At 40.5% G+C, this 22,209-nt stretch overlaps 1 long non-coding RNA gene across 1 annotated transcript; it reads right to left on the bottom strand.

Moving 5' to 3' along the window:
• Positions 1 to 722: 722 nt before the first annotated feature.
• LOC130681047 (uncharacterized) lies at positions 723 to 19,501 on the bottom strand. Its single transcript, XR_008994090.1, has 3 exons — positions 19,445 to 19,501; positions 14,026 to 14,152; positions 723 to 847 (listed from the first exon to the last, which is right to left on the bottom strand). It is a non-coding gene; the product is annotated as an uncharacterized LOC130681047 (long non-coding RNA).
• Positions 19,502 to 22,209: the final 2,708 nt, after the last annotated feature.

Genomic DNA, 22,209 nt, shown 5'->3' with positions numbered 1-22,209 from the left:
CAAAATGTTCAGTGTGATACAAAATTTAGTGGAAACAAAGATTTCCTGGAGATTTTTATCTCGACTGAAAGTGCCTTGAGGACAAGGGCCATGTCTTTGCTGTAATGGCCATGTGGCATTGTGTCCACTATACCAGCCAATATCAACAACTGTTTGTTGAAAGGAACTGAATAAAGCTATTAGATAAGAGACTTCATGAGAATTAGCATTGTCTGAAAACTATAAGGGCTTCCTGGTGTTACCAGTTCTGTCACCCAATATTTATTATCAGAGTCTGGGTAGTCACCCGTTGGGTGATCAGTCCATGTGAGAGACGCCTAGATAGGTATTTTCAGAAATACCACAGTGATAGAGACATTACTGACTAGTGGACACATTGTAGTATAAGTCACTAATAATATATCAGTCCTTGTAGCTGACTGTATTACTAAAGTGGGTTTGGGGTCTGAATGTAAAGACCTTGAAGCAGGAGAGAGATCCTTGGCTGGAGAGGACATAGCAGGCGAATCCAGGGCCCTGATTAAAAATGTTCCTCTGTATCTGTTTCACTGTAATGTTGCCCAGAGACCTAATGTCTTTCTCCAGGACCTATTTGGCTGCTCTGCCAAGGTCTGGGTGGGACTAGACTTCATCTCTACCCAATTGGACATTAATTGTTATTTCTCTATTATTAGGCTCCCCCACCCCCATGAATCAAGAGTTTGACAGATACCTACTTACATACATGCATGTATCCAATCCATCTATCCATCTGTCCGTCTGTCTCTTCCTCACGCCTGGAAAATGCACGGTGGTGGGCTTAAGACCATCTATCATGGACTTCCATGAGACTGTGGCCGAGTCAGCTCTGTAAAAAGAGGGGTCTGCTGAGTTTTTTCCTGCAGTCCTTGTTTTTCCTAGTGTAGCATTATACAGGGTACACAAAGGAGCAGTGCAGGATAGAGGGTACGAGACCTGTTTCCTAATCTAAGGGAATATTGGATCTACATTTGGAGAGTCATGCATGTGATAGAGATCAAGGTAACAGCAGAGCCACATGACTGGGCAGAGTGTGGTTGTGTTGAAAGAAAGCCTAGTTAATAGCCAGCAAGTTCTACTAAAGGTTAGGAGCGGGGGTGGAATCACAGGGAGGAATTCCTGGAGAAACTGGGTACAAAGTTGGAGTTTTATTGATCTATAAGAAACTGATTAAAAGAAGCAAGAAAAAGGACTTCCCAGAAATGGAGAAGGCATATTGGGTATAAAATCATGAGTACTCAGGAAGGTGAGGAGCATACTAGGTGTTTTAAGTAGGTGGGTTATGAGGCCAGATACTGGACATCTTTAAATTTCCAGGTTAAGGACATAGGACCTTCTGATCAATGTAATGGAGAGCCTTTGAAAGTTGAACAGGGCAATGCTTTATAAATGCATTTTTTGGGAAAAGTCTGGCAGCCTTAAAGAACATGGACTGATTGCGTGGGAGAGAGTTTAGAAGGCAGACAAACTAGACATAAATGTCTTATTCCAAGTTGGCTATTTTTCTGCTCAAAAAGAATAAAAAAAAAAAAACCTCAGCTTCCAATGAACTGTCTTTTATTATGACACAAAAGCCATAAAAGTAGTGATGTATATAAAAGCAGTGCAGGGTGTTTTTAGTGGCTTTATGAAATAAAAACAGCCATAGATAGTTAAAATTGGAATGCCCCGCATCAGGTTATAACTATCTGAGTTTCGGAACTCACAGCAGCAATGCAATCATACTTTTATAGCACTGGCTTCGTCTTTTCACTCAGATAACTGACATATGAGTGGGTGAGAAGAGAAAATTCAGGAAATCAATGCCATTAAATAGCAAAGGATGAGAGTCTTTGAATTTCAATGGCCATGGTAGTTACTAGTTTGATAAAAGAATCATTATTTCCACAAATCAAAAATGCGTGTGCTATGAATAAAGTTAAGGTTGATCCTTAGGAAATCAGGTTGTCTAACAAAATACTGTGATTGGTAGGAAGCAATCATACCAGACACTGTGACATCTGCGACTTCATTTTACACCCATCACAATTCTGAGAAGGGTGATTTTCACAAATTCATAAGATGTAGGTGCTGAGGTTCAGAAGAGTTGAGAAACTTGCCCATAGTCAAGTTATCTCTGACTATATCCCAGGATGGAGTCTAAATCTCACATCTTGTCTTCCTATGCAAAAGAAAATTCTCATGAACTTTGATCTCTTTGCTGGTCTGTGAAGATTCAGTGTTTTTCAGAAGCTGCCACTGTGGGTCTCAGACAAAAGTGTTACATTTCACTTGTTCACCAGTGGCCAAGACAAATCGTGCTCAGGGCTTTTGGAAAAAACTTTGCAATTCATTAGCAAAGTTCATGTCTAGTCTTTTGTAGGCTAGGGATGGAGACAGATACCTCTAGTGATTATACAATCTACTGAAAAGTGGTTTGCTGAGGGTAAATGATTTACTTAATACAGTGTATTTGGAGGGCAGCAGAGATGTTCAGTATTACATTGCATAGTCTACAGTATAAGGTTTTTATTTGATTTTTCCCATTCTACCCCATCTTGGGGTTAGTAAAATGATATGCTAATTTAAAAAGAGTATTATTTTAAGGAATAAAAGAAAAAGTATTTTGGATACACAACACATGTCCACAACTAATTAATTTGTATTGATACTCATAGCTCAAGGCAACTCAAAGATTGGAAGCTAGGTCAGGCTAACTCTTACACCCATACTTGAATGACCTCATTAAACCCTACTGTACAAGTTCATCTACATGCACATACACACTAAGAAGGTTTTTATTTTGTAGCATTCAGTTCTGTGGAGGGGAAAAATGTTTGTGTCTTCAGATGTTATATTAATAAAGAAAACAATGTCATTCAAGTCAACCACTATTCTGGAGTACCTTCAAGAAGCTATAAGAAAACAGGGAAATAAGCATAGAAGGGTTGGGATTAAAGATACAGGCTCCATGAGCAGGCAGGGTTTGTGCCTTCACTCAGGGACTGACTATGAATGATAATTGTATCTGCCTGGAAGGTGGCTGCGAGGATGAAATGCCGCGATGCATGTGGGGAGCTGTGAGTTCCTCCGCTCTGTTTAGATCATGAGGGAGATCACAGTATTAATAGTAATAATGTAATACGTACTGGGCAGTTACTATGTGCCAGGCATTGTGCTAAGTGATTTTTGCAGGTGAAGTCATTCAGTCCTCACAACAACCCCTTGAGGTAGTTATTACTTATCATCTCTACTGTGAAGGTGGGATAACTGAGGCATGAAGATACCATGTCATTTGTAATTTGCCCAAGGCCTTATAGTCAGTAAGTGGTGGAGCCAATAGTAGGACTCCATAGCCTGTTTTCTTCACTATTGTGCTACCTGGCATCTCTAGGAGCCATAGAAGACCACTACTGGAGGGGGTTCACTGTGGGAGAGAACCAGGCCCTACAGTGAGAGGCCAAATCTGCCGGGAATGACTTGGGTACAGAGGAGGGGACATGTCCCATAGCAAGCATCACGCATGGTTCATGAAAGACATTGAGGCTGAGTCCAGAGAGGAGCAGATCAACAGACAGGAGACATTCAAGAAGCAAGACTTCAAGAAGAACCATATGATCTCTGCTACACAGAACTTCAATAATTTTCTATAAAATCTCAGTCACCGGGTTCTGGCCCAGCTGACTTCTCGTGAACTACACAGCACGATGCTGGTAGAGGGTTCAGACAGACTGCATCCAATCCAGCATGACCACCCATGAGCTGCAGCTTTGACTCCCCTCAGTCTGTTAGTATATGGGGCTGTCACATGTCACAGTACTGCCACAGCCCTAAGTGAGGTATCGCAGATTAAGTGCCAACACAGTGGCTGCCTAATGGCTCCCACGTCGGACCCTCCCTCAACTTCCCGGTGAGATCTGTGAGCCCACAGAGCAAGCTGCTTGGTGAGCTGGAGTTCACCAGCCAAGGCTGTCTGCCCAGGTGCATGTCACCGTCAGTCATCATCTGGAATCCCTGTTTTGCACATCTTCAGAGTATTTAGACCCATATCAAATTCATCTAGAAAACACATCCTAAATCACCTCTGGAGATTTCCTCTCTCTCTGTTTTTTCTGAATGTATTACAACTTCTATCATGGAAGAGAGTGTTTACTATTTCTGAGGGGTGCAGTCCCATGAAGACCTCAGGTGCCTCTGGAGAGGCCCTGTTGTTCCACTTCTCACCTGCTCATATGACATGAACCTCCTCAGGTGAAATGGCAGATAAAATGCAAGATGCCCACTTAAATATTTTTAAGTATAAATATATATTTATATATTAAAATATTTTGGACATACTTAAAACATTTTTTTCTTGTTTATATGAAATGCAAATTTAAATGGGTATCATATGTTTTTACTCTTTTTACTTGTTATGTCTCATAACCCTACTCCTAAGGTCCAGGGAGCCTAGTGGGGTGGATTGTCAGTTTTGGAATCAGATCAGGGGATTCAAATCCTCATTTGTCACTTATTGATTCCATAACCTTTCATGTAACCTCCCTGTAAAGTCCTTATATTAATCAGGTAATTATAGATGAAGACACTCTTGTTAGAGTCACTGAAAAGATAAAAGTGAACAGCATAGGCCAACATGACTGGTATACTCCCAGCACATAAGAGAAGTGCCACAGCTGTTAAAGTAACTTTATAAAGCACTTTAACAAATAGCATAGAAACTGCAACTTTCCAAAATTGTATGGACTTAAATTGCTGTTTTCCGTCAAGACCCATCTAATGGGTAGGTGAAACATTAGAGCTCATTAACTTAAAGATCCAAACTCCAACTCCAGGGCTTTCTCTGATGTCCCAGTCTCTCTAGAAGCTTCTCCCACATGAGTAATTATTGTTTCCAGCCAAATGGAGGAAAAATCGAAATGCGATTTGTTCCCAACATTTACAATGTAGTCCACGGCTTGCTTTAAAGTAGGGTCCTTAATGGCAGGATTCCTCAGGAGAGCATTTTTATCTTTTATGATTTTGTTCCCAAAGATTTAACATCAAATTTAGGAGACGGAATGAATGGTATGGTGGTGTTGGGGACAGGATCACTCTCACTCAGCACACAGGACTTACAACAGCACCAGTCACTGAGTAAGAACCATGAAGATGCTCTCATGCTTGCTACCAAATATTCAAACTTCACATCTGATCCCAAATCCTCAAGGTATGTGTTATGCCTTTTACAAAAGAGGAAATTGAGGTTCAGTGGAGTATATAATCTTTCCCCAAATCACACAGCTTGTAAGTGGCAGAGCTGGGATTCAAATCCAAGCCTCACTCACACCAAAAGCCATTTGTTTTCCACCGCCCCAGGCTACTTCTTGGTTTTCCCAGGTTTCTGAGCAGCGATAAAGAAACAAAGCATCTAGTTCATGAACCAAGAATTTGCCTCTCCTGTCTCCCCTCTCTCCCACAACGACCCCTGGAAGAGGGGAAAGAATCAGGGTCTTGTGCAATTTGTATGGTCTCCTTTGGGACTGTAGCCAGGAATGCTTCATGTCTGGACATAGAATGCCTGGAGAATTTCACATTATGTATTTCCTCAGCCACAAAAGCCATTCATTGCCACTGTGGCCCCAGTAAAGCTGACGCCTTGTTCTAAACCTGAGAAATCCCCTCAGGATCTTACTTCAGAGGTAGAGGAGCTGTGCCAGGTCCTGGAGGTACAAGTGATTGAGAACAGCAGAAGCTGAGGCAGGCCTGTCTCATTTATTACCATGTTGTGGTTTAGAGAAAGCTGGTCATGATGATAACATGATCTACCTGTCCAGCTGGTGGCTACCTGTTGTGACATCACTGACCCACACTCAGCAGAGGGTGTCCTGATGTGGCTGGAACAACAGAAGAATGAGCTCTTCTCTCAAAATGTGAGACTTAAGGTTCTGGGTCTATCAGTTGAGTATATCCAGATAATTATAATCACCATCATCATTACTATCACTTTAGCAGTTAATACTTATGAATTGTACAGTGAATTCCAGACACTAGGGAACTTCTTAAATCTAAACTAAATACAGTCTTTTCCCTTACAATCCCCCACATCCATGAAATTTAGAGACTCACAGATAGGATGAGAAGTGCTGAGAGAGAATTCAGGGAACCACAGTCTGTGAGGCAGACCTCAGCAGAGACATCTAAGTTGAGTCTTGAAGAATAAGAAACAACGTGCTAAGTTGGAGAGAGTGGAGAACATGTTAGGGAGAAAGAGAGTGCATGCAAAAGGTGGCATCATCAAGACAGTGATGTAGGTTATCCCCAACGTTATAGTCTCCCTGAAAAGAAGACCAACTAATAACTGACTGGAGAATGGTGTAAAAATCCTAGAACACTGGAGTGAGGCTGAAGTGTTCCCCTGTGCCACAGAGACTGGGACAGACCACAGCAGAAGGGCCAGGGGAGCAGCTGCGCTCTGGCAGTCTGGCCTTTCCCCACGGCTGGTGCAGCCCCATGCTGAGAGGATTCCCCGAGACCTACAGCTCTTCCAGCGGTAAAAGAGAGCCCAAGATGGGCAGCCAACTCCCCCAGCATTGTGGACTGCTTCTCAGGAAGTCCACTAGGGTCTTATTTCATATGGATCATGGAGAAAGTTGTGGGACTTGAACACTAGGGATCAGATAGCAACAGAAAATGGGATGGTGCTTATAGCAACCGATGCTTGGATCTTGGCAGTCCAAGTTCCTACTGTGGCAGTGCCCAAGTATAAATCCCAACTGGAGGCACTGTTTATCTGCAGAGCCAATGGGGGTCCAGTCAGACCAGGGAACTCAACAGGGCATAAGACCCCAAATGGTGAAATGTACTGATTTTAAAGCCAGTTCAGTCAGTCTGCCCAGGAAGGAAGCTAATTCATGGTCCATTTACTACTAAATGTATCTCCTGTCCCTGCCTGACTATAAAGCCTGGTCAGAGCACCTGGCAAATTGCTTAGCCCAGCAGCACTTGAGTGGGGAGCATAGGCAAGTCAGTGACCCTATCTGGCTAAGAAGTTTGGTGCACAGTTCTGCCTGATTTGGTCCCTGAACAAAAAGACCTGCCAACCCTGGGCCTTGTTCTGTGGCCCTGCTTGGGCAGAGAATCAAGTTTATAGCCTTTCCCACTGTTGAATACAACCTCCAGTACACCTGACCAAGAAGCCTAACCAGGATTCCTGGAATCTGTGTACCCCATTCTGCAACCCCAATTACAGTGACATTTGAGCAGAGAGTCCCTGACCAGAGAACCTAACCAGAGCACATGAGAAGCTGTGTAGCTCATCCCACAGCCCTCTGTACAATAGCATTTGAACAGAGAGTAAAGCCAGTTCTCCTGTTTGCAAAGCCAACCTAGTGGTCCCTCCTGATTAGGGAATACAGTGCACAGTTCTGCCTGATATGGCTCCCTGACAACAAGCTATGCTGACCTTGATGCCCATTCTGCTGCCCCACCTTGGTGGGGAAGCTTCTATTTACTGCAGAGTATAGTACCTAGTCCTGACCATCTAGAAAGCTTGAACACAGAATCTAGGCAACCATGGAGCCCATTCTACATCTGTACTAGGACAGGGAACCACACCATCAAATGTCCTATCCAAATGATCTCAGCCAGTGGAATACCCTCCAACCTCAGAGCTTAGGCAGTGGCCTTCCCCAGAATAGATCCTAATAGCAAGCCCCACTGCCCAAGGATGCTACCAGCTGACATGTCCAGAACTCTGAGCCAAGCTGACTAGTAAAGGACTATCGGCCAAAGTGAACCTATATAGTCTGGAAGTAGACACTACTTACTCAATGCACAGATACCAATGTAAGGAAATAAGGATCATGAAAAATCAGCTTAATGTGACACCACCAAAGGAAACTAATAAACTCCAATAGCTGACCCTAAAAAATGGAGATCTGTGAACAAAGAATTCAGAATAATTCTCCTAAAGAAAATTAAGGAATATAAGAATGAAGACAACAAAGGAAATTAGGAAGACAATGCATGAATGAAATAAGAAGTTCAACAGAGATAGAAGCCATTTAAAAAACAAATTCTGGAGATAAAGAATATGATGATTGAACTGAAGAATTCAATACAGGGCTTCAACATAACTCAATCATGCAGAAAAATCAGTGATCTAGAAGACAGGGCACTTGAAATTATCCAAAGACACAAAAAGAATAAAAAAGAGTGAAGAAAGCCTATGGAATTTATGGGAAACTATCAAAAAGAACAACATTATAGGAATCCCAGAAGGAAAAGACAAAGAAATGGTCAGAAAGTATATTTAAAGCAATCATGACTGAAAAATCTCCCAAGTTTGGGTCTAGATCCATGAGGCCTAAAGGACCCCAAGTAGGTTGAACATGAATAGGGCAATACCAAGACACATAATTGTCAAAAGACAAAGAAGGAATTTTGAAAGCAACAAGAGAAAAGATACAAGTTACATACAAAGGATCTTATAAAATCATCAACAGATTTCTCAACAGATACTTCAGGCTAGGCAAGAATGGGGTGACTCAAAATACTGAAAGAAAAAAGTTGTCAAACTGAGAATTTTATACCTGGCAAAGCTGTCCTATAGAAATGAATGAGAGATAACTTTTCCAAACAGACAAAAGCTGAGGAGGTTCATCACCACTAAACAGGCCTTAAGAGAAATTCCTAAGAGTACTTTGAGTGGAAGTAAAAGAACTCTAACATAAAAGTACATCAAGGTAGTGTAAAACTCACTGGTAATGGTAACTATATAATCAAAATGAGATTGTCTATTATGGTGATGATGTATGTGATTCATTTACAACTTGAGCTGAAGGCTAAGTCCAATGTATTCAAAACAACTGTAACTACAATAATCTGCTATTGGATAAACAATATCAAAACATATAATTGTATATTAGTAAATTAAAATGTGAAGGGGAAGTAAAACTGTAAGTTTAGTGACACTATTAAAGTTAAGTTGTTATCAGTTTAAAGTAGAGTGCTACAATTTAAAATATTTTATGTAATCTTCATGGTAACTGCAAAGTAAAAACTTTTAGTAGTTACACATAGATCATGATAAAGAAGTCAAAGCATACCAGTAAAGAAAAGCCACCCCAAAAGAGAGCAGCAAGGTAAGAAGGAACAAAAGAACTAAAAACAGAAAACACTTAACAGAGCAGAAATAGTAAGTCCTTTTATATCAATAATTACTTTAAACATGGATTAAATTTAAAATGGATTAAATTCCCCAATCCAAAGACAGAGAATGGCTGACTGGATTAAAAATAAGATCAATGATATACTGTTTACCAGACATGTACTTTAGTTTTAAAGAGATACATAAACTGAGAGTGAAGGGATCAAAAACATATTTCAAACAAATGGTAACAAAAACAAACAAGCAAAAAAAAAGAAAAAACATAGGTGGCTCTACTTACATCAGACAAAAGACTTTAAAGTGTTAAATAGGAGCAAAGCAGGCCATTGCATAATGATAAAGGGGCCAATCCTTCTAGAAGATATAGTTATAAATATTTATGCAACCAACATTGTAGCATCTATGAAACAGAATTGAGAGCCCAGAAATAAACCCGTGCATATACAATGAACTAGTATTTGACAGGGGAGCCAAGAACATACAACGGAGAAAAGATAATTTCTTCAATAAATGGTGCTGGGAAAATTGGATACTCACATGTGAAAGGATAAGACTAGACTCCTATATTCTGCTCACAAAAATTAACTCAAAATGAATTAAAGACTTAAATATAAGATCTGCTACTATTAAACTCTCATAAGAAAACAGGGTAACAGCTTATTGACATGGGTTTTGGCAATGGATTCTGGATACAGTAACTAAAGCACAAGCAACAAAATAAAACCTTGGATTCCATCAAACTAAAAGTTTCTGCACAGCAAAACGGAGGATCAACAAAATGAAAAAATAACCTACAGAAGGGGAGAAAACATTTGCAAATCATATCTGGTAAGTGGTTAATATCTAAAATACATAAAGAACTCATATAGCTCAATAGCAAAAAAACAGATAATCCAATTTTTAAAATGGACAAGGAACCTGAATAGATATTTTTCTAAAGAAGATGTTCACAGGACCGACAGATATCTTAAAAGAGGCTCAATGTTACCAACCATTAGGGAAATGCAAATCAAAACCTCAATGAGACATTACCTCATACTTGTTAGAATAAAAAAATACAAGAAGTAACAATGCTAGTGAGACTGTGGTGAAAAGGGAACCTTTTTGCACTGTTGGTGGGAATGTAAATTGGTATAGCCTCTGTGGAAAACAGTATGGTTGAAATAGAACTATCATAGGGTCCAACAATGGGAGACATATCTAAAGGAAACAAACTCACCATGTCAGAGATACCTGCACACTCATGCTCACTGCAGCTTTACAACAAAGAAGACTTGGAAACAACCTAAGTGTCCATTGACAGATGAATGGATATAGTGTGTGTGTGTGTGTCTGTGTGTGTGTGTGCATGTGCGTGTGTGTATATGTGTGAGTATACATATATGTGTGTGCACACATACATGCAGGCATCCACACACACTTTATTCATTCATCTGTCAATGGACACTTAGGTCGTTTCCAAGTCTTGCCTATTGTAAAGCTGCAGTGACCATTGAGGGTGCAGGTATAGTCATTTTGTTTCCTGTATGTATGTATATATATATATATAAACACACACAATGGAATTCTATTCAGCCATAAAAAAGAAAGAAATTCTGCCATTGTGACATGATGGACCTTGAGAACATTATGCTGAATGAACAAGAGAAAGACATACTGTATGATCTCACACATAGAATCTAATAAAATCCCAAATTCATAGAAAAGGAGATCAAACTTGTGGTTACCAGAGGCAATGGTTAGGGGATGCAGAAATTAGGAATGGTGTTCAAAACATACACATTTCCACTTACAAGGTAAACAAGTGCTGGGTATGTAATGTACAATACGGTGACCGTGGTTAACAGTGCTATAAGGTATATTTCAAAGTCGCTAAGAGAATACACCCTAAAAGTTCTCTTTACAAGTAAAAAAAATGTTTATTTTATAAAGTATGAGGTGGTGGATATGAACTAAATTTATTCTGGCTATCATTTCATAATATATATGTATGCCGAATCATTATGCTATACATCTTAAACTTATACCCTCTTGTATGTTATTTACAACCCAATAAAAATGGAGGGAGAAAGAGCACATGCAAAGATTAGGGTTTGAAAGAGATTTTAAAATGCTTCCAAATTCAAGCCTCTCCTGATGATGGGAGACCAATTCATTTTGTATTAAACATAAATACATATGTACAGCTCACATTATACTTTCAACTTTTGAGTTTTGGCTAAATAACATGTTACTTAATAGTTTAATCTGTATGTATACAGAATTGTATGAGTTCAGTTATAGTTAACTAGTTATAATATATCATTTTATAGATATTTCATTTTGATTTGTTTTCATTTCAAATAAATATATAACCCAAAGTAATTGAAGTGTCATCAATAGATGAATAAATAAGATGTGGTACAAGTAACCTAAGTGTCCACCAATCGATGACTGGATAAAGAAAATGTGGTACATATATAACAATGGAATATTTTTCAGCCATTAAAAAAAAAGAAATTCTGCCATTTGCAACAACATAGATGGATCTAGAGGGTATTATGCTCAGTGAAACAAGCCAGGTGGAGAAAGACAAAACCATATGATTTCACTTATTTGTGGAAGATAAATACAAAGCAAAACAGAAGGAACAAAACAGCAGCAGACTCACAGACACTGAGAAGGGACGGTCAGTTACCATAGGGGAGGGATTGGGGTGGATGGCGAGATTGAGGGGGATACAAAAATTCTGAATCATAATGTAGGTTGGTCACGGGGATTGTAGTACAGCATGGAGAATACAGTCAATGATTCTGTGACATCCTCCTATGTTGACAGATAGTACCTGTACTAGTTGGGGGGAGGATTTAATATTACGGGTAACTGTTGAACCAGTGTGTTGTATCCTTGAAACTAATATAAGATTATATATCAACTCTACTTCAATTTAGAAAAAATAAATGACATAGCATGTATTGAATAAAATCTCATTTAAAATAAAGAGGTTATCATGACTTAAAAATAAATATATAACACAGAACACCCCTGTTTTTCAGACCTCAAACACGAGCATCCTGTCTGTAGTCCTGAGAGGCTGGATCAGCTCTGTAAGGGAGCCGGACATTCTCAGGGAGCTGCGTGGGGCCATTTGCCCAAGCAGACGGTGAACAGAACTGAGGAGGAGGAGGGACAAGGGAGGTGGGCCAGGGTCAGGACATTCCAGTGCCTGTATGTCAAACTGAGGATTTTAGTCCAAAAGAAATGGAGAGCCATGGAGGATTTTTAATTGCAGTTCTGAACAATTTTTAATATTTTTAATAACTGCAGTTAAGGAAAATAATACTGGTTATGGGTTTGGAGGGTGTCCTGGAGATACGGGGTGATGAGGAGGCTGCTGCAAATTTCTAATCCAGGGAGTGGCAGAGAGACTTATTAGACCGTAAAGGTGACGATGGAGAGAGGCCCATGGAAAGCAGGCGGGCCTTGAGGGCTGGAGAGAAGGCAGGTAGGGGAGGGGGGCCCGGGGCCTGCCGAAGGGGCTGTTGGGGTGAGCGTCTGTGTGATGTGTGGGAACTTTTGCAAGAGCCGGTTTCCCGGGACCCCTCATCCTTCCCAGGCTGTAACCAGAGGCTGAAGGTATCCACAGGCGTCATGAGTTTTCCTTTAGGAGGAAGGAAAATATGAGAGCCAGGAATCTGACCTGCGGCCCTGGCTGGCTGAAGGCCTGCCGACTGTGCTCGTTAAAATGTCAGCAGCCGTTTCTTCCGTGGGAAACATCTTTCTCTCTCAGCCCCTGGCATGTGCGTACCCCAGGAGGGGGCCAAGGGGTCAGGGGGCATGCCAGAGTCCTCGCTCCCTGCTGCTCTGGAGTCTGAAATATGGAGGCCGGAAACTCCAAAATTGATGGGAGACACGAACAGCACTAAATGCACCCAGCAGATGCGGGAACAGAGCATCTTCTTCCCAGGCAAGAGGTCTGTCATCGTGAATGGCAGAACTAACCACCGGTGGGATGCTGATGCCTGTTACTGTTAATTGTGTGTTCGCTGTGTTCCTGGCACTGTGCTAAGCACTGTCTGTGTAGTTTCTCAGTTAATCCTTATGACTTTGAAAGGCAGGTTCAGGGAGGAAGGGTAACAGGCCCCAAATCAGTCAGGAACAGGAAAAGCCAGGATTCTTACCCAGCAGCCAACTCCAGACCCCACTTTCATTCACTGTTTCTGCAACTCTGTCCTTTTTAATTATCTTATGCAGTGGTTTTCAGCTGGGGATGATTTTCACCCCCAAACCTCACACAGTGGACACCTGCCAAGACCCGTGACATTTTCATTCGCTGGAGATGGGGTGCTGCTACTGCACCCAGGAGGTAGAAGTGGAGATCCTGTAATGCACAAAACAGCTTCTAAAATGAAGTTATCCAGTCCCAATGTCAACAGTTAAGATACCCTAACTCAGTGGCTGAGACAAGGCAAATATCCAGTTAATATTCACACAGTTTTGGAATGAACATTTTCTGCCACCTTCTTCCCTTCCTTTCTTCCATTCAGCTGTTTATTCACTGGTTCCTTCTTTCAAGAAGTAGCAACCCTCTTCTGAAGGTTTCAGTACCTTCCTTGGTATAAGCAGGTGGCTCCTCTTGGCTGAACGCACCTTTTAATTGGAAAGGAAATCACACCCTGTTATTTCACCTGGTTGATAACTAAACGGGTGGAGGAGGTGTTCTGTCTAAAACGATCATGTATATGCTGGGACTGCTTTAGAAATTCACAGTTTGGGGTATTAGCTGGGAAGTCGAAGGACAGTGTTGATGCCACAGCACCGCATGTGTGTGTGATGGATGCCCTAAAGAAATCAGTCTGATCCCAGAGAAAACAATTAGAACCATGTGGCGTTTCACTCACCACTGTTTTCAGAAGTGCTGCCAAAACATCTGAGATGAAGACAAAGGGGCCATTCATGCCCAGCAGCCCACACTGGGGGAAAGCAGAGTCCCCTGGATGGAGAAAGGCAGGCAGTCTGCGGCTCCCACTGTTAGGGGGGCAAATACAATTTAGAGAATCAATGAAGGGGACAAACACTGCTCCTGGTCGAAGAGGAATCCTCCAAGGTAGCCTCTTTGTGCTTTAGGATCTTGGCATACAAGGGGCCCCTCCTAATTAGTGCCCTTCTGCATGTGCAAAGGCAGAAACCCACAGAGAATTTCTGTGACTATTTATGTTTTGGTTGCTTTTGTCTTAAAACAGACTAGATTCTTCTAGTCCAATGCAGGACCCTGGAGAAGCTCCACAAAGCCTCCTAATGTGTTAGCCTCCCTGTGTTTCTGTCATTCTCCAAGGGTGAGAGAATTATGTTTGTCTCAAGAACTGACCCGTGGAAGTAGCAACCTACTGAACTTCAGGAACTTCTAGAAATAATGAGATTCTCATCAGCAAAGCAATGCAAACCTGGGCAGAAGAGTCTCTTGGCATTAAAATAGAGAGAGAATTTAAGAATGAAATTCAGAAAGAAGGAAGAGGATTCCACTAGATTTAAAATGCTCCCCAGATCTAGGATTTTAAGCTCATCAATAAACACATCCTACCTATAAAACATGCCAGGTACAGTGTAGGGGCTTAGTGTTTACTAAATGACCAATTAGATGGACAAATGAAAGAATAATTTTGTTGTCTCGAGCTCCAGGGAATACTTAAAGAATATTTTAGCATAAATCCCCCATACTATTGCAAAAGCTCCTACGTGAATTTAAATTAGGGATCAAATCTTCATTTGAAGTTGGGTTTTGGTTATGGAAAGAGTCCTTGGCTTCAGGGGGCCAACAGCTCTTTTTCTTTTATACACTCTGAACTTCAGGGAAGATATTTGGGAAACAGTAATTTTGAGATCTTGGAAAAAGTATAAGCCCAAGAAAACTATTGTTATTCTTTCCCTTGGAGAAGATTGCTGGCTAAGTGCTGAGTTGTAACAACTTGCATAGAAAGCTGAATATAAAATCTCAAACAAAGGGCAGTCAAAGCCAGGGCAGCGTTTAAGGCAAGGAAATTTCCTTGCCTTTTTATTTGAAGCAAAGTGGCTCAGCAGGGTGTATGGGAAGTGAAGTTTCATGATGTGAGGTTCAGAGGTTTGTATATGGTCTCCTGTTCTGCCAAGGACTTGCAAGGTGGCCTTGAGGAATCACTTCTTCTCTGAACCTTCATTTCCTTTTCTGCAGAATGGAAAACTGTACTATCTGCCTAGCATAACATTCAGAATATTTCTGAATGCCACATAAGATATTACGCGTGGATACTATTTAAAGATTGTATCACTCTATAATATAAACTGTTTTATTGGCATCTTTCTATGGTTGTTTTATTTCAATTTGCAATCTCAAACATCAGTTTTTGAGCTTGCAAAATACTTCTACAATAACTCCTCAGACAGAAATTCTGTTTCTTCTGATTAACTAATCTTGAACTTGAAGAAAATGATACAGAAACATAATTTTCATTGACTATCAAAATATCTACATGGTCATATTTTATTTTATTTATATTTTATTTCTAGATATTCCCAAATTAGCTATGAAATGATGGGAGAAAGGACTCTGGACTAAGAGACAGGGAACATGAGAGTTAGTGTATTTTTTTGTTGTTCTTTCCTCTCTCCCTTTCTCCCCCGCTCCCACCCTTCCTTCCTTCCGATATTTACATGACTGGCATATATCATTCCTCAGTCTCAATGACTCCTAAATTTACTGGTGGTGAAGGTCATGTCAAGATAGAATTGAAGCAAAGTATAAATATACCCCAAACAGGCTTAGGTCAGGGGGATGTCTTGGGGAAGGCCTGTAGCAAGAAGTACCTGATTTGGATTTTGAAGGGTAATAAAGCAGCAGTTTGGAAAGAAAGAAAGGGTGAGTAAGAATACAGGCCAAGGAAACTCCATTCAGTTCCACAGAACTGAAGGGAAGGGTGTTTTTGAGTACAATCTAGGGAATAAAACAAGAAAGATAGATGCCTGATTGGGAAGGGTTTTCTCAGTCATGAGGTGTACTGATTTCACTCGAGGGTTTCAGGGACCCATGGAAGACCTTAAAGTTAGGGTAGTGATGAGATCTAATTGTTAAAATAATTCTGTCATCTTCTGACATCATGATGGGATTGAAATGCAGAGACAAGAGGCAGGAAGACCAACCTGGGGGCTGTTGCAGTGTCCTAAGTAAAAGACAGTGGCCAAGACTCAGACCAGGGAAGTGAGGAAAGAGAAAGAGGACATCTGAGTACTTGAACATCTGAGTACTTGATGACACATCAGATAAGACCAGATGCATGGTCTTGGGAGAACAGAGGGCTTCCTTGTTCTGACCTACCTCAAGCTTTGACTTCAAGCAAGTCATTTTGCTTCTTTTAATGTTATTTTTCTAATGCTTAAAACAGCAAATTTATCTAGTTCATTTTTAGACAGCAAGTGTGTTTAGGGACCATATGTATCCATCATCTGTTGGAGAACATTCTAGGTAAAGGGATAATTTGCCTGTTGGTTTTTAAAGGTGAGACAACATTTTTAAGATGAAATTGGAAATCTTCCTTTTCTTGCTTTCTATGTATAGAAGCAAGCACTAACTTTATCTTATATAGATCAGAGCAGATCAAGTAAGGAAAGGATTTTAATAGGATAGTCATCCTGAAAGCTTACAAACTTATGAAAAAATTTTGTCATTCCTCACTGAATTCCACATTAGACAATTTAGATAATGTGCAATAATACTTTGGCTGTGACCCACAATATTATGATGTGGGTCTTCCATACCTAATTTATCAGAATTGGTACCTTTAATTATTTCTGTTACCTTTATTTCTTCTTTTCCCCCCTCATATTATGCACTTACATGCAGGACCTCATCTATTACTATTATGCTGTTATTTACAATTCAGCCAGGTACTGTTTTAGACAGGTTAGAAATAACTGCAGTCTACAGGGATATATTTGCATCTTTCTGTGGGTCTTGCTTTCTAAAGAAGACCTTCTTTTGAATGTATAATTTCTTATCATTTTAAAAGATAATCCCTTCCCAAACCTCTGCCTCTACTATAGTCACTATGATTTGATGTCAGCCAAGAACTCAATATTGAGAATGTTCTGGAACTAGTTCTGTATTCTATCCAAAGTCCTTTCTTTCAAAGATTAATGCTGTTAAGGGAAAGGACTATCAAAGCCTATGGAAAGGTTTCCCTTGAAGAAACCAATCACTCTTTCCATCGTTAAACCCAAAGCCTTATCTTTCTTAGAAACATTGATCACTGTCTCTTTCAACTCTTTCAACTGTAACTCCCTGTAATATTTAGTGAATATTAATGCCGGAAACTCAATTTCCTCACTTAAAAATGGAAATAATGTCTGTCTCAGATGTATTGCAGATTCAATCTCTAACATAGAGCTTGGAAGCCATATGTATCAGTCAGGATAGATTATGTTTTGCTGCAGTAACAATCAAATCTTACTTCTTAGTGGCTTAAATCAACAAAAGATGATTTCTTGTGTATGCTATATGGCCAGATAAATTTGAGAAGTGACTTTGTTCTCTGTAGTCCTGCAAGGATACAATTTTATGGAGACTCTACCATCTTATGATATTAATATCTCAATACCAGTTTTTAGGGCAACTCAGATTGTTACAAGAACTAGGAACATTGGTGTTGGAACAATGATGTCACCAAGACAGTGACATAGGTTGTTTCTGACTTTGCTCCCCTTCACAAGAACTACTAACAACTATTCATGGATAAGATACCACTGTGAAAACCCTAGAACAAAGGAATGAGGCAGAAGTATACTCCTTGCACCATAGACACTGAGATAAAATGCATTAGAAGGATAAGATGACTCCCCTGAACCTATAGTTTCTCCAGAGGGGAAAGACAGTCCAGGTCCCCCAACACTGTAGGACAATTCTTGGGAGGCCCCCTTGGTCCTGCAGACCCCTGGAGATTGTAGGGGAATCCACAGGACTAGACCATTGGTAATGAGATTGTGATGGAAGTCTGCCTCCATCACACAAGTCTGCCTGATTTGGGACCTCAAAGAGCCTTGCCATCTTCTGGATTCCTGCCTGCCCCTCTGCCTAGGAACTAATTTGTACCCCCACCTGCTGCTGAGTGTAGCTCCTGGCCCAACCTGTCCAGGAAGCATGGCTGGAGCAACTGGGAAGCTACACAGCTTAGCAACACTGGAGCAAAGAGCTCTGTCAGCAGTATTGACAATCTATAGGGCAAAGCCAGTGGCTCTGTTTGACAAGGCAACTTGGGGCACAGCTTGCCTTGAGTCAAGACCCCAAACAAAGAACACTGCCAACCTTGGAGCAAGTTCTGCTGCTTTGCCCAGGCAGGGGAGCTAATTCATAGCCCTTCCCACTGCTTACTGTAACTCCCAACCCTGCCTGACCAGGTAACCTGACTTGAGATGTGGGGAGTATCTTGATCCAGAAAACCTCCAGCTGTGAGCTCAGTCAATGGGTGTGCTTGTCTGCAGAGCCAAGCCAGTGACCCAAATTGGCCAGAATTTGGTGTACAGACAGGTCTGCCTGATTTGCTCCCCAAACAAGAATCTTGCCAGCTGTGAGGACTACTTTGTAACTCCTCTCCCCCAACACAGAGAAGGTAATCCATCACCTTGCCCACTTCTAAATACAGCCTCCAATTCTGCCAAAAAAGAAACCTACCCAGAGCTCCTAGGAATTTTGTTAGCTCACACTATATCCCTGGGTTACAGCAGCATTTGAATGTGAAGTATGGCCAGTGACTCAGAGTGGGCAGAGCCTTCTGGGCAGAGAGCTTAGCAAACATTTATGTCTGATTTGATTCTCCAATCAAAAAGCCTTGCCCCTCTGAAGCTTGTTTAGCAGCCCCAGCCAAGCAGGGAAGCTAGTTTACAGCTATGCCTACTGCTGAGTATGGCCTCCAGCCTGGCCTAACCAGGAATCTAACCAAAGCTCTTGGGAATTTATGTAGCTCATCCTGAAACACAGATCAGAGTGTCCCTTAAGCAGAGCCAGACAGGTGCCCTTACACATCTGCAGAGCTAAAACAGTGGCCCATCAGGCTTGGGTGCCCGGTGCATAGTCCTACCTAATTTGATCCCTAAACAGGAGCCTTGCCAACCTTAGAGCCTGGCCTAGGGAGGGACACTAATGCATAGCCTTGCTCTGAATACATTCCTCAGCCTGCCTAAACAGGGGATGTAACAAAATGCATGTGAGGAGCTGCATAACCCACCCCACAGCCCTGCTTAGTGTCCCCTGAACAGAAAGCACAGCCCACGGCCTTCCCAATCTGAAGAACAAACCTTGTAGTCCTGTCTGGCCAGGTTATTCAGTGCAGTCTGGTCTGATTTGGATCTATATACAGCAAGCTGTGCAGGATGTGGGGCCTCTTCTGCTGCCTCACTAGGGCAGGGAAGCTATTTCATAGCCCCACCTACTGCTGAGTATAGTACCCAATCCCAGTCTTCTTGAAAGTCTGGCCAGAGAACCCTGGCCACCACAGAATCCTTCTTACAGCAATGCTCTGGCAGAGAACCAAACCAATAGTCCACTCCAGCTATTCTTAGGCAATATAACCTCCCTCCTCCCTGACCTCAGAGCTTGGGCAGTGGTTTCACCGAGAAGTAGACCCTGACAGCAAGCCTCACCTACCCAAGGACATCACCAGCGGACACACCTAGAAACCCAAGCTGAGCTGACTGGTGAAAACCTGTCTCTGCCAGAGTGAACAGGTAAAGGCTAGAAGAGACCCCTCAAATGCATAAATGTCAATGTAAGGAATCAAGGATAATGACAAATCAGGTTAACATGACACCACCAAAGAAAACTAATAAAACTCCAATGACTGACCATAAAGAAATGGAGGTCCGTGAACTGTCAAGGAACTCAGAATAATCCTCTTAAAGAAGTTTAGTGAACTACAAGAATACACAGATACACAACTAAGTGAAATTAGGAAAACAAGGTATGAATAAAATGAGAAGTTCATAGAAACCACAAAAGCTAAACAAAACAACCACAAATCCTAGAGCTGAAGAATACAATGATTGAACTGTAGAATCAATAGAGAGCTCCAACAACAGGCTTAACTTTGCAGAAGAAAGAGCCATTCACCTAGAATATGGGACACCCAGTCAGAGGTAAAGCAAAAAGATTTAAAGAGTAAAGCAAGCCTATGGGACATGTGGCACACCATCCAAAGAAAAAAAAATTGGGGAATTTTTATTGGAATGCCCATATTATGGGAATCCCAGAAGGAGAAGAGAAAAAGGAAGGAGCAGAAAATATATAAAGCAACAGTGGCTATAACCTTCCCAAGCCTGGGGAGAGAAATGGACATCTACCTCCATGGAGTCCAAAGGATCCCATTGCTGTACTTGAATAAGGCCACACTGAGGCACGTGAAAATTAAATTGTCAAAAGTCAAAGAAAAAGAAAGAATTTTGAAAGCTTCAAGAGAAAAGAGACAGGTTACATATGGGGAAACCTGATAAAACTATGGGTGGAATTCTCAACAGAAACTTTGCAGGCCAGGAAAGAATGGGATGATATATTCAAAATACTGAAAGGAAAAACTGTCAGCTAATGCCTCTATATTTAGAAAAGGTCTCTTTCAGAAATGAAGGAGAGAGAATGGCTTTCCTGAAAAATAAAAGTTGAGAGAGTTCATTACCACTAGACCTGCTTTACAAGAAATGCTAAAGGGAGTTTTTTCAGTGAAAGAGAAAGGACATTAATTAACTTCATAAAAACATGATGTGTTATTCATCAGACTCACTGGTAAAGGTAAATATCTAATCAAAGTTAGATTCTGTAATGGTATTGTGGGTGTGCAGTTGAATTACAACTCTAGTTTAAAAGTTAAAATAAAAACAAGTGAAGTAAAAATAACCATGACTACAATAGTCTGCTATTGGATACACAAAATAAATATATGTAAACTGTAATATTAATGACATAACATGTGAGGGGGAAGATAATTAACATTTAGGAATGCTGTCAAGTTAAGTTGTTATCAGTTTACAGTAGGGTATTGTAATTTTAAGAGATTTTATGTAAGCCTCATGGCAACCTACAGATAAAATGTATAGTAACTGTACAAAAGGACACAGTAAAGATGTAAAGGAAACTATCAAGACATCAAATCACACAAATCATGCAAAGAGAAGAAAAAAGGAACAATGGATATACAAGACAGAAAACAATTGAAAAATGGCAATAGTAAGTCCTTACCTATCAATAATAACTTAAGACATAAATGGGTTAAATTCCCTAATCAAGACATAGAATGTCTAATAGATTAAAAAAACAAGATCCAATGATAGGCTACCTGTCAGAGACTCACTTTAGACTGAGTGAAGGGTTGGAAAAAGTATCTTTCAAGCAAATAATAAAAACATCCAAGGGTAGCTATACTTATATCAGACAAAATAGAATTTAGGTTAAAATGGTAAAAAAGGAGAGAAAGAAGGTCATTATCAAATGTTAAATTGATTATCTAATCATTATCTAATGATATCATTATCATTATCTAATGATATAGATATCATTATCTAATGATAAATGGGTCAAGCCATCAATAAGATAAAACAAATGTAAATATTTATGCACCTAAGAGCAGAGCACCAAAAAATATTTTTAAAAACCAGACTGAAAGGTGAAATAAAGAGCAAACCAATAGTTGAAGACTTTATACCCTCCTCTGAACAATGGATACAACATTTGAATAGAGAACAAGGAAACAATGAATTTAAACAACACTATAGATAAAACAGACATAAAAGACATATAAAAAAATTCTGACAACAGAATATACAGTCTTCTCAAGTACACATGGAATGTTTTCTAGAATAGACCATACCTTAGGGCTTAAGACAAATCTTAGCAAATTCAAGAAGATTAAAATCATACCAAGCATATTCTCTGAACACAATGGTATAAAGCTAGAAATCAATAACACTGGAAAATGGTAAAACTCACAAATATATGGAAATGAAACATCACTCTAAACAACCATTGGATCAGAGGACAATTTAAAGGGGGAATCAACAGCTATCTTGAGACAAAT

Source organism: Manis pentadactyla, chromosome 15 (assembly GCF_030020395.1).
Source record: "Manis pentadactyla isolate mManPen7 chromosome 15, mManPen7.hap1, whole genome shotgun sequence".
In the NCBI taxonomy this organism is placed as follows: Eukaryota; Metazoa; Chordata; class Mammalia; order Pholidota; family Manidae; genus Manis; species Manis pentadactyla.
The sequence above is the reverse complement of the archived record's forward strand: the minus strand, read 5'-3'. Positions and strand labels throughout refer to the sequence as shown.